This window comes from Gossypium hirsutum, chromosome A03 (assembly GCF_007990345.1).
Source record: "Gossypium hirsutum isolate 1008001.06 chromosome A03, Gossypium_hirsutum_v2.1, whole genome shotgun sequence".
In the NCBI taxonomy this organism is placed as follows: Eukaryota; Viridiplantae; Streptophyta; class Magnoliopsida; order Malvales; family Malvaceae; genus Gossypium; species Gossypium hirsutum.
The window spans coordinates 103,713,741-103,726,553 of NC_053426.1; positions in this window are offsets into that span (position 1 = coordinate 103,713,741).

Below are 12,813 nucleotides of genomic sequence, written 5' to 3' on the forward strand. Positions count from 1 at the left end.
TTGATACCATGAACATTTGGCTAAGCTTAATTATGGTTAAAAATGGTTAATTTGCATGTTTTGAGCTCAAGGACTAAAATGAATAAAAGTAAAACTTTAGGGGTAATTTTGTAAAAATGAAAAAAATGACCAAATTGTATGAAATGAGGTGTTTTAATGTCTAAATTAATATACTAAATGAAATTATTAATTTAGATCAAGATCGGGTGGAAAATCGAGAAAAATGAGAAAATTACCAAAATGCCCTGAACTTTGGTATCTCTACAATTTAGCCAGGTAAGTTCGTATGCAATAAGCATTGTTAAATTGATGTTTCTAATGCTTTAATATTGTATAAATTGTATATACGTGAATATTTTAATGTCTGACGACATATCGACAAAATGTGGCACTCAGTGCGGGGCAATCAAATATGGTACTCAGTGTACGAAATATTGAGAATGGCACTTAGTGTGCGAGATATTAAGAATGACACTTAGTGTGCAAAATATCGAATGATTCAAAGGGAAATTATAAATTGTGATTGAATGATTAAATAGTGCAAAGTGAACAGGTATACATGCTGTATTATATGAATTGTTTATGAGACGACTTTATAATGGTGATATTTGGGCTTTGAGCCTAGCAAGCTTTAAGCTGGTGAATAATATTATCGGCTTTAAAACCTAGCAGGCTAAATGCCGGTGATTTGATAAAAGTCTAAGACTATGAGACCTTGTGTTAAATCGGCAATTGAATTTGTTCAATGCATTAAGTTGGCCAGGTATGTGATATATTCTTATGCATGTTAGATCGATTGGAATTGAATCATGAATGTGAATGAGAAGCATAGGTGAAAATGCCTATGTCATATATGTGAGTAAGGGCAAAACCATCGTAAATTATCGATAAGGGTGAACTATGTGCGGAATCATCTTATAATTGCTAATTTGAACGGTTGTGTGCGAATCATTGAGCATGATGTATTGTATTGAGATTATGCTTGAGTGAAATTATAGATATGTGATGAAATTGATTGGTGATATACATGTTTAAATAATGTGAATGCAAAGAATGTGTGAAAGAGTAAATTTGTAATAAATCTGCTTGGAACAGCAGCAGTAATGTGATTTTGGAAAATCACCATAAATTGTTGGAGTTGAGTTAGAAGCTGAATAAATTATGTAATTAAAGCTTAATGAGTCTAGTTTCTAATACAAGAAACCTTGTAAGCAAAAGAATTGCTGATAATGAGATATTTGAAGTGGCGTGGGATAGAGTCAAATGACTTCAGGGTCCCCTGTTCTATTTTTAGAAAATCATTATAATTTGTACAAAAATGGTTATAAGATAAAATTTATATTCTTAGACTCCTTAATGAGTCTAGTTTCAAATGAAATCAAATAGAACATATTTTGAATTCTTTACAATGAGAAATTTGATTCGTAGTGAAGAGTGGTCAGATTAGTCAAACAGTGAAATAGGGGAAACTTTAAGAAAAATCTGGTATTGATTGGCCAAACCTAAAATTCTGAAAATTTTATGGATGGAAGATATATGAGTCTATTTTCAGGGAAAATTAACGGAAATTGATTTGGAGTTTTGTAACTCCATCTATAAATAATTTAGTGACTATTGCTCAGGAAGACAACTTGTTGTGAATTTGTGATTATGTTTTAAACATCGATAAAACTTGTTAATGAGTTTCTTATTGTTTTCTTATGAACTTACTAAGCGTAAAGCTAACTCCCCTTTTCTTTCCCATATTCCCTAGGGTTGCCAGGTTAGCTCGGGTTGGAGGCCGTCAGAGATATTATCACATTGTCAAGTCTACGCTATCGGCGTAAGTAAATCTTAGTGTTTCGAGTCTATGACATGTATAGGGTTGTAAAGTTGAGTAAGTAAATGATACAAGACTAAGATATTGGTAAATATTTAATAATGCCTCATGAATATTTTGGACCTTGTAAGCCCGAGTAAAGGATAATATACGTGTGTATGAAAAGTTTAAAATTGATCAAAAATTTTTACGGTCTGGTTTTATATAAATGGATGAGTTTAAATCTGGTAGCACCTCGAACCCTGTTACGACGAGGGATACGGGCGAAGGGTATTACATATTAAATATAACTTTATATTTTATTATTTAATTTAATCATGCATGGCCCACTTTATAGCTTGAAAATATAATATGCTCAAGTTAATATAAAAGAAGCCATTTTTTGCATGAAAACTATATAATAAAGCATAAAATCATATTTTAATAATTTCTGTGTCCCAATTTCATATTTTCATATATTTCATTAATTTATTAAACAATTACTTGATTTTAACAATAAATTTAAGTAAAAAGGTGACGAATTATATAGGAAAAATCCTATATATTTTTCAGTTTACACACCCCCAAACTTAAATCATTGCTCGTCTCGAGTAATGTTCATGCACAATATAAGGTCTTGCTAAAGCTAAATTGCTAAAAGTGTAAGCAGCATCAATCATTGCCCCATAATCATGCATTAATAAATTCATGCTCATAGATCTTCTTTATTAACAAGTAAATCATATGCAAACATTTTGAAAATTTTATACTAAGTTTCAAGATATGTCAACACGAATCGTAGTATGTATATACGTCACAGCCATAGATAATATTCTTTCATTCAACCTAATTTCTCATCAATCAAGCAAAACAATCATAAGGCTTATTTATAATCTTCTTATGTTGAACTTAGGACTTCCTCTCCACTAATGTAGGTGACATAATCATCAAATCAATAGTCTTTTATAAGGTTGTAATAGGGCTTGGTCAAAGGTAGGAATTTTAAGAGATGGGATATTTCGGTTTCAAAATCTTAACCTTTAACTTTGTCTCGGTTTTCTTGTAAGACAACCTTTTTCTTCACGTGAACCTTTGGAACACCCCCAAACTTATTTTTGAACTCAAGCTAATACATTTTTTTCCTTTTTAGAGATTGAGCAAACTTTTCTTCGCTCTTTTTTTTTAAGCATGAGCACATACATCTTTATGAAAATTTCCTCAAATGTTTATTACCAAGACAACTTAAGTTAAGATAGGTGCACAAAATTAGGATAACTTACAAAGATGGTAATGTGGCTTGTAATGTAGGTTCATTGCAATAAACAGGCCTTTAAGCTCAAGATTATAGTTTCAATGGTCTAATATCATACAGTGGGCTTGAAAAGGCTCAAACGATCCAAAGAAAATGGTGCCTATATCATCTTAGATTTTTATGTCTCCTAGGATTTCGCCTCAAGAAGGTTACTAAGTCAATTCTAAAGATATAAACCTCCATGCATGTCTAATCTCAAAAGAAACTAAGTTTTTATGACAAACATTACCGAAGACTAAGATCATACAACCATTCCATTCTTCATGATAACATACAATCACTTAGATAAAATCATCATTCATGCTTGCATACAAGCTATCTTATTCACAAAGAAATTCTTTAAACATTCATTTATTAAAACATACTCATGAAAGAAATAATTGAAACATACTTGAAAATTTTAAAGATTTGAGCAATTATTTGCCTTACCCCCTTTAAAAAGAAGCAATGTCCTCATTGCAAGAACAAAGTAGTGAATTAAAACTAAACATCAGGTAGGGTTAAAAAGAAAGAGAGGTGAGTCATTAAGACCGCTTAAATACCAAGTCTTTTCTCACAACCCAATCCTAGACATGTTCATTCCCATTACCACATCACTTAGTCTTTTTCTTTCTAAAGGAAGCATTTATTCATGCTTGCTATGTTTTATTTTGCAGAAATTAAATCCTAGTTACTAAAGAAATAAATTTCTAAAGACCTAAAATAAATAAATAAAAAGACAAGAATCCCTCTTTTTATTCTTCTGACTCATTCCCGTTGTCTTCTTTAGCTCCTTCTCCGCTTGTATAATCAGTATCTTCCATCCATGTCTCAAAGATATCATCTGGAAACTCAGGAACAAAAGTTTTAGAGATATTTTTAAAATTATTTCGAATCAAATCATCTCTAATTTTTGCATATTTCCAGTAAGTTTATTATTGATTGTGCATGAACTTGCACATATCCATCAACATTGACAACTCTGATTTTCTTGAAGTACTTACAGAAGTCAGCAAGGGAGTTGTATATTCAGATTCAACACTTAGCATGACTAGTTCTTCTTATGGCTCAACCATTGGTTCAGGGTTTTCAAATTCTTCAACTGGTTTAGGACTATTTGGTTCCTTATCAGATTCTTCTTCTTCAATGTTTAAACTGATTCAGTTTCAGTTTCGTTTGTTGACTCCTCAGTACCTGTCTCAGTTGGTTCTTCTTGCTCACCTTGATTTAGCTCATGCACCTTCTCTACTAACATTTCTAGATCATGACTTGTAATGCACCCTTGGACATAATGCCCCTTCAAATTCACTTGTGTTTTAACACGAGCCCTTAAGCAAAGTGAAGTGATTAATGATGGGAAATAAGCACTTCCTGTCTTCTTTTTAGCACAGTCATAAATCTTCTTGAGAATAATTTTCCCAACATTAATGGACTTTTCTGTCAAGATTGCATATAACAAAAGCATTCTTCCATCGAGATGGTGGAACTGTGTGAGATAGGCATAAAATTGTAGCGAACAAAATAAAACCATACCTTTGCTATTGGTTTTAGGTATTCCCTTCGGCAAGAATGGCTCCCATACTTTCTTATAATCCATTGGGATCCCGGATTTGCCACAACATCAAACACTTGTTGAAGAAAATCCCAATTGATGTTGTTCATCATAGGGTAGTACTCATCTTCTTCAACATCAGGTAAGTTAAACAAATCATTGATGGATTTAGAGGTAAGAGGTACCTTTTTCTTCCGAATGATGACTTCAGTGGCATCTTGTGTGGTCAAACTTGCATAGAACTCTCGAATTAGTTCGTCATTGGGAAGTGAACAAGCATCACAAAATCGTTCCCACTTGAGAGTATTGATTGTTTTTCTAATTGGTACATGGACAACCATCAAATCATTACTCTTCAAGTTAAAACCTTTTTCCGACATCATAGGTTGATGCTTGAAAATTGAATCAAATATCTCTTTCACTTATTCATCGAGCACAATCGAGTTTTCAAGAGTAGTCTTTGATGATTTAGTTCTTTTGTGAGACATGATATTTTCCCGAAAATTCGGCAAAGTTCTGCTTACAGGGGAAGAAGAGAAATCGGCAAGTGGGTAGGACTTGCTTCGATGAACCTTGCGACGGTGAAGAGGTTGAGGCGGTGAAGGCAACGTGCGACAGTGACATTGATGCTCCGACGATTTCTTTGCGATAGCAATAGGAGATTTTGGCAAAAGGGAAAAGAATTAGGGTTTTTTTTGGATTTGAGGTTGACGGCACAAGAGAAAAGTTTAGGGATTTTTAGGGTTTAAGCAAATTGCTTTGAGGGATATGAAAAATAGTAGAATGAAGAGGGGTTTATATAGGGAAAAATTAGGGCAACATGTAGTAAAGACTTAGCTACATTAGGTTTCTTAGGCAAGAAGCAATGAAAGTGGTAGCAATAGGTGTGGAGTTTTCCCTTGTTTTGCTGTCTTGGGCCTCAAATTCAGACTGTATCTTACTAAAAAACTGATTAGTACTTGGGTCAAATTTTACCCATTTTATTAACATCAAAATTTAAAATTAAACAAAACGAATTGAACTAAAAGAAATTTTAAATCTTAATTAGAAAATTTCTTCTCAATAAATTACATTAAATTAATTCCCAAGAAAGGTTAGAGGGGTCATAGCTGTCCCGCTTAATTTCCAATCTCATTAGACAGAATTAATTAAATATACTAAATTAAGAAAATAAATCCTAATTAATTATTTATTTACAAAACAAGTTAGTGAAAAATCAAAGGTCTGTTAATTTGAACGAGGATTCAACTCGCTCAACTTCACCATCTCAATAATGTTTGAGACGTTGACCATTAAATTTAAATGTACATCCGTAATTGTCGTATAATTCAACAGCTCCATAAGAATACACTCTATAGATGGTATAAGTTCCTTTCCATCGAGATTTCAGCTTCCTAGGAAATAACTTCAGCCTTGAATTGAACAACAAAACCTTCTGACCTTCTTTAAACTCGCGAGGTTGTATATGACTATCATGCCATCTTTTTTTATCTTTCTTTACACATTTTGGCATTCTTATAGGAAAACAACCTCAACTGTTCCAACTCATCCAGTTGTAACATCTTTCTCTCACTGGCTTGCTTAAGATCAAAGTTTAACTTCTTCAAAGCCCAGTGAGCTCTATTCTCTAACTCTAATGGCAAATGACATGCCTTTCCAAAAACCAACCAATAAGGTGTCATTCCTAACGGTGTCTTAAATGCTGTTCGATAGGCCTATAATGCATCATCGAGCCTTCGAGACCAATCTTTTCTGCTGGGGCGTACTACTTTTTCAAGGATACCTTTGATTTTACGGTTCACTCTTTCAATTTGCACATTAGACTGAGGATGATAGGCAGTAGCAATCTTATGCTTCACATCATATTTGTCAAGCAACCACTTAAGCCATTTGTTCACAAAGTGAGAACCTTCATCACTAATAATAACTCTTAGTGTCCCAAATCGTGTAAACACATACTTATGTAAGAATCGCATGACTACCTTAGCATCATTTGTAGGGTATGCTTCAGCTTCAACCCACTTGGGCACATAATCCATAGCAACTAAGTTGTATTTGCTCCTATACGAAGAAGGAAACGATCCTAAGAAGTCAATGCCCCATAAGTCGAATAATTCAATCTCCAAAATGTTTGTTAAGGGCATCTCATTCCTCGTGATATATTTTTGGTTCTTTGGCCATTATCGCAGTTCTTCACATAAGCATAAGCATCTTTAAATAGTGTAGGCCAAAAGAAACCTGCTTGCAAAATCTTTGCTGCGGTACGTGCACCACCAAAGTGTCCCCCACTTGGAAATGAATGGCAATGATATAAGATCTCAGCAATCTCACTTTCAGCTACACACTTTCGGATTATATTATCTGCACTCTGTTTAAACAAGAACGAGTCCTCCCAGAAATAATACCGACTATCATGAAGGAATTTCTTCCTTGGTTGGTATGTCATTTCTCGAGGAATTATTCCACATGCAAGATAATTGGCAAAATCAGCAAACCAAGGTGTTTCATGAATTCGACTCACCTCAAATAAGTGCTCATCTGGGAAATTCTCGTTGATAGGCACATGAAATCGAGTTACCTCATCTTGCTCCAACCTCGATAGATGATCAGTTACTTGATTTTCAACACCTTTTCTGTCTTGGATCTCAATTTCAAATTCTTGGAGTAAAAGTATCCAACGAATTAGCCTCGGTTTCGCATCTTTCTTCGTGAGCAAGTATTTAATGGCTGCATGGTCAGTAAATACTATAACTTTAGTACCAATAAGATATGGGTGAAATTTGTCAAAAACAAAAACTATAGCAAATCATTCTTTTTCAGTTACCGTATAATTGAGTTGGGCTCCCGCCAAGGTTCTACTCGCATAGCAAATGGGGTGGAAGCCTTTATTTCTTCTTTGACCCATCACAGCTCCAACAACATAATCACTTGCATCATATATCAACTCAAAAGGTGGGCTTCAATCGGGTGTAATGATTATTAGGGCTTAGATTAACCGTTTTTTCAGCTCTTCAAAAGCTTCTAAAAATGTTTTGTTGAAATCAAACACTGCATCTTTCTCTAACAACAAACACAACGGTTTAGAAATTTTCGAAAAATCTTTAATAAACCTTCGATAAAAACCAGCATGGCTTAAGAAACTTCTGACTTCTTTCACATTCATTGGGGCCGATAATCTTTCAATTACGTCCACCTTTGCTTTGTCAACTCCAATTCCTTTTTTTGAAATTCTGTGCCCTAAGACAATCCCTTCCTTAACCATAAAATGGCACTTCTCCTAGTTAAGGACAAGATTCGTCTTGTAACACCCCCTACCCGTATCCGTCGTCGGAATAGAGTACGAGGCATTACCGAGGAGTACAAAACATTTACAGATAATTTAAATATATTTTCATAACAACTTGTCTCGATTTCATACTATTTCATATTTAAGCTTTAGTGACCAAAGTATTTGAAATATCATCTTTATGCAAATAGCACACATGAGGTACATAATTCCATAATTAAGAATGAACACATTTATCAAACATATTCCACATTCATATATCAATGTCTCACGTTTCCATATATCAATAACCGTCATTTTTCTTGTTTTTCAAATAATTATGTGTAACCATTGATAAGCATGCAATTCACTATTTCTTTCTGTTAATCACAATTTCAAATGACAAATTCGTGTGAATGAGCTCAACCTCATTAGGTGTTTAAATTCTGTCACTTTGATTCACATACTCATAATTTACTAACATATCCTGTCAAACACAATCTCTGAATGACAAAATCACATAATTGAGCTCAATAATAATAATGATAACATTACTTACATTTCTTTTTCCACACATTATATTTACGACTTACCAACTTATCCATTCAAGGAATGGCTTATGGATTTGAGTACATCGTGATCTGAAGCCCGAAGTCTAGCTGAAGCACATAAGTGCTAAACGGAAGCCCGAATGCTAACTGAAGCACATAAGTGCTAAACGGAAGCCCGAAGGCTAACTGAAGCTCATCAGAGCTAAACTGAAACCCCGAATGGGTTGACTGAAACTCATATGAGTTAACGGAAGCTCATAAGAGCTAAACGGAAAGAAAACATGAGAATTCGCAACAAATGTTGAATCTCGGTTTACTTGGGTAATTTACCGTCAATTCATCTTTTTCACTGAAAGATCGTACTCATTTCCTACGTTCCGTTCCTCCGAAATTCTCAATTCAATTTCATAACTTTTGTACATAATTTACTTATTTTCAACAATTAACATACATAAATATTAATCATCATTCATAAAATAATATTTAAATTTAATAATATTAACAAATGGTCATTAAATTTAGTTATATAAACTCACAAGTTTGATTTTTGTATTATAGCGATAATCATAATTTCATAATAAATATTCCAAATAAAACATTATATCGTTTCTAATTCAACACTTATCGATTATAATCGGGCATGTAATCAATTTATACACGAGTCATTCATATATTTTTTCTCCTCCTCCTCTCCATCCACATCCTTGGTATAAATAACACACTTGTAAGTAACCTTATCCATAATTTTCAGTAATTACTTATGTGAATATTCAAGCTATCCACCCGTGTCATAGTCACTAAATTATTTATATCTGAAGTTACAAAACTCCAAATTAAGATCCGATAATTTTCCCTAAAACTAGATTCACATATCCTCTTACCATAAAATTTTCATTATTTTTGGTTGGGCCAATTAATACAGTTTATTCATTGAAATCTCCCCTGTTCTGCTGTCTGACAGTTCCGGCCCTTCTTCACTAAAAATTAATTATCTCCTCATAAAGGATTCGAATGATGTTTCCATTTGTTTCTCTTGAAAATAGACTCATTCAGGATTCTAAAAATATAAATTTAAGCCCCTAATAATTTTTATCCAATGTTTTATGATTTTACAAAGTCAGAACAGGGGAACCCGAAATCATTCTGACCTTGTCTCACAAAATTTATCATATCTCGATTTACAATTCCATTCTTACATCATTTCTTCTATAAGAAACTAGACTCAATAAGATTTAATTTCATATTTTATTTATCCTCTAATTCCATTTCTACAATTTTTGGTGATTTTTCAAAGTTAGACTACTGCTGCTGTCCAAAAAAGTTTTAGTGCAAAATGTTGATTTCCATTTTGCCCCAAATTTCACAATTCATACAATTCAGTCCTTGCTCAATTAACCCCTCAATTAAGATAATTTTCTCAATTAATACTTTTCCTAAACATTATAAGTTATTTCATAACTATTGAAATTCAGGATTTCCACATAAAACTCTAACTTCAAACTCTTTTACAATTAGGTCCCAAACATTCACTTTCTATTCAATTCTTTCAATAAAATCAACATATAAACAACTTAAAGCTCTAATTCCATGCCAACTAATCATATACTTGCAGCACATATGCATAGAAACTTTCAATTTCTTTCATAGAATCAAAAACTAATGAATTCAACAAGTGGACCTAGTTGTAAAAGTCACAAAAACACAAAAAATTCAATAAATAATTAAGAATTGAACTTACTTGAAGTAAAAATATGAAAAACCAGCTTAATATAACTCTTTCATGGCTTTTTTCTGATGAGAATGCAGAAAAATAAAGAGAAATTTAGATAATTCCACTTTAGTCCCAGCTTTATTAAGTAAATTTTACAATTTTACAATTTTTCCCTTAATTCTCCTTATTTTCTTCCTGATTTCATGCCCTTGCCGTCCAGCCCAAATAGACCTTGGGTCTATTTTCCTTTTAAACCCTCTTTCTTTTATCAATTAAGCTATTTAATCATTTCCCACAATTTTGCATTTGATACAATTTAGTCCTTTTTGTTCAATTAACTATCAGAACTTTAAAATTTCTTGACGAAACTTTAATACTAACATATTAAAACTCCATAAATATTTATAAAAATATGTATGGCTCGATTTAAAATTCCCGAGGTCTCGATACCTCGTTTTCAATTTTAATTATTTTAATATTTATTTTTAGTACACTATTAACTATTTCAAAATTTTTCCTAACTTCACATTTAACTTATACTCACTAAATTAATAATATTTCATACTCATTTGTCGGATTTAGTGATCTCGAATCACTGTTCCGACACCACTGAAAATTAAGCTGTTACACGCCTCTTTGCATCTCTTTACTACCTTAGCTAAATTATTCAAACAAATACCATAAGTGTTACCAAAAACAGAAAAATCATCCATGAAAACCTCAACAAAATTTTCAACCATATCAGTGAATATTGCCATCATGCATCGTTGGAATGTTGCAGGTGCATTGCATAAACCAAAAGGCATTCGCCTAAAAGCAAACGTACCGTACGGATAAGTAAAGGTTGTTTTATGCTGGTCTTCTAGGGCCATAACTATTTGGTTATATCCCGAATAGCCATCTAAAAAAATAGAATTTATTACTTGCCAGTTGATCTAACATTTGATCCATAAAAGGCAACAGAAAATGGTCCTTCCGAGTGGCTTTATTCAGCTTTTTGTAGTCAACACAAATTCTCCAACCAGTAACAGTCCTTGTTGGGATCAATTCATTACGCTTATTTTCAACAATCGTAATTCCAACTTTCTTCGGCACACACTATACCGGACTTACCCACAAACTATCTGAAATAGGACAGATGATTCCTGCATCTAGCCATTTGATCACTTCCTTTCTCACAACTCGAATATTAGCTATGGTCCAACCAATTACTTTCTTAAATTTCTTTAAAACAGAAATTAGATGCTCCTCTTGATCTTTTGTCAGTTTTGTTGAAATAATCACAGGTAAGGTAGAACAATCACCGAAGTATATGTATTTCAAATGGGAAATAAGTACCTTTAGTTCGAGTGTAGGTGGTTCTTCAGTTGACAATTTGGGTTGTACAAATTCTCTAACTTCCAACTCCAACGGTTCACACCATGTGGATTGAATAAAATTTCTCGGATTGGCTTCCATTACAGCCATGTTTTCTTCACCTTCTTCATCCTCCAAAGAGTCAAACCTTAAGGCATTCTCCAATGGATCTTCTTCAAGATGGCTTTCCATAGAAATCAAGGTTTCTATTTCTTCCATAATTGAGCACTCTTCTGTTGGATCGGGAAATTTCATCGCTTTAAGAATGTTAAAAGTTACATGATCGTCTTGAACTCTTATGGTGAGTTCGCCTTTCTGCACATCAGTTAACGTTCTTCCCGTGGCTAGAAAAGGTCTCCCAAGGATAATTGGCACTTCCTTATCCACTTTAAAATCTAGAATTATGAAATCAGTAGGAAAAATAAATTTATCGACTCTTACCACATCCTCGATCTTTCCTTCGGGGTATGCTAAAGATCGATCTACTAGCTAGAGCGTCAAAGTTGTAAGTCTTACTTCTCCTATCCCTAGCATCTTGAAAATGGGCTTAGGCATCAAGTTGATACTTGCTCCCAAGTCACGCAAAGCTTTACCACAATAAGATTCACCAATGTTATAGGGTATCGTAAAGCTTCCTATATCCTTCAATTTTGGTAGCAGCTTGTTTTGTGGGAACGCACTACACTCCTTTGTCAGAGTGACAGTCTCATACTCACTCAGTCATTTCTTCTTGGATAGTACATCCTTCATAAACTTCACATAATTCGGCATTTGTTCTAAAGCCTCCACCAATGGAATATTGATGTATAATTGCTTTAGAACATCCAAAAAATTCTTGAATTACACCTCATGTTTCTACTTGTGTTGCTGCAATCTTTGCGGTTATAGAGGTGATGGAACTTTTGGTTGAACCGGACAACTCTTCTGAGTAGGTAAATCTACATCCAAAGAAGATGTTAAAGTATCTAAATTCACTAAGTTAGGATTTACCTTGTCAGTCATTGTAAATTCTAATTCTTTTGGTGTAGGAACTTCAACAGCTGGTTTACTTTCCCCTTTTTCAACAGGCTCGTCTTCGACATCAATCAATCGGGGTTCCAGAATTTTGCCACTTCGTAATGCCACTGCCTTGATATGTTCTTTACCCAAATTTCTTAGATTCTCAGTATCATTTGGCAAGGTTCCTTGTGGTTTATTACGAAGCTCCGTAGCTAACTAACCCATTTGGTTTTCCAAATTTTGTTAGTGTTGCTGCTTGGCTCTAGATCAAAGCGTCATTCTTCGTTATG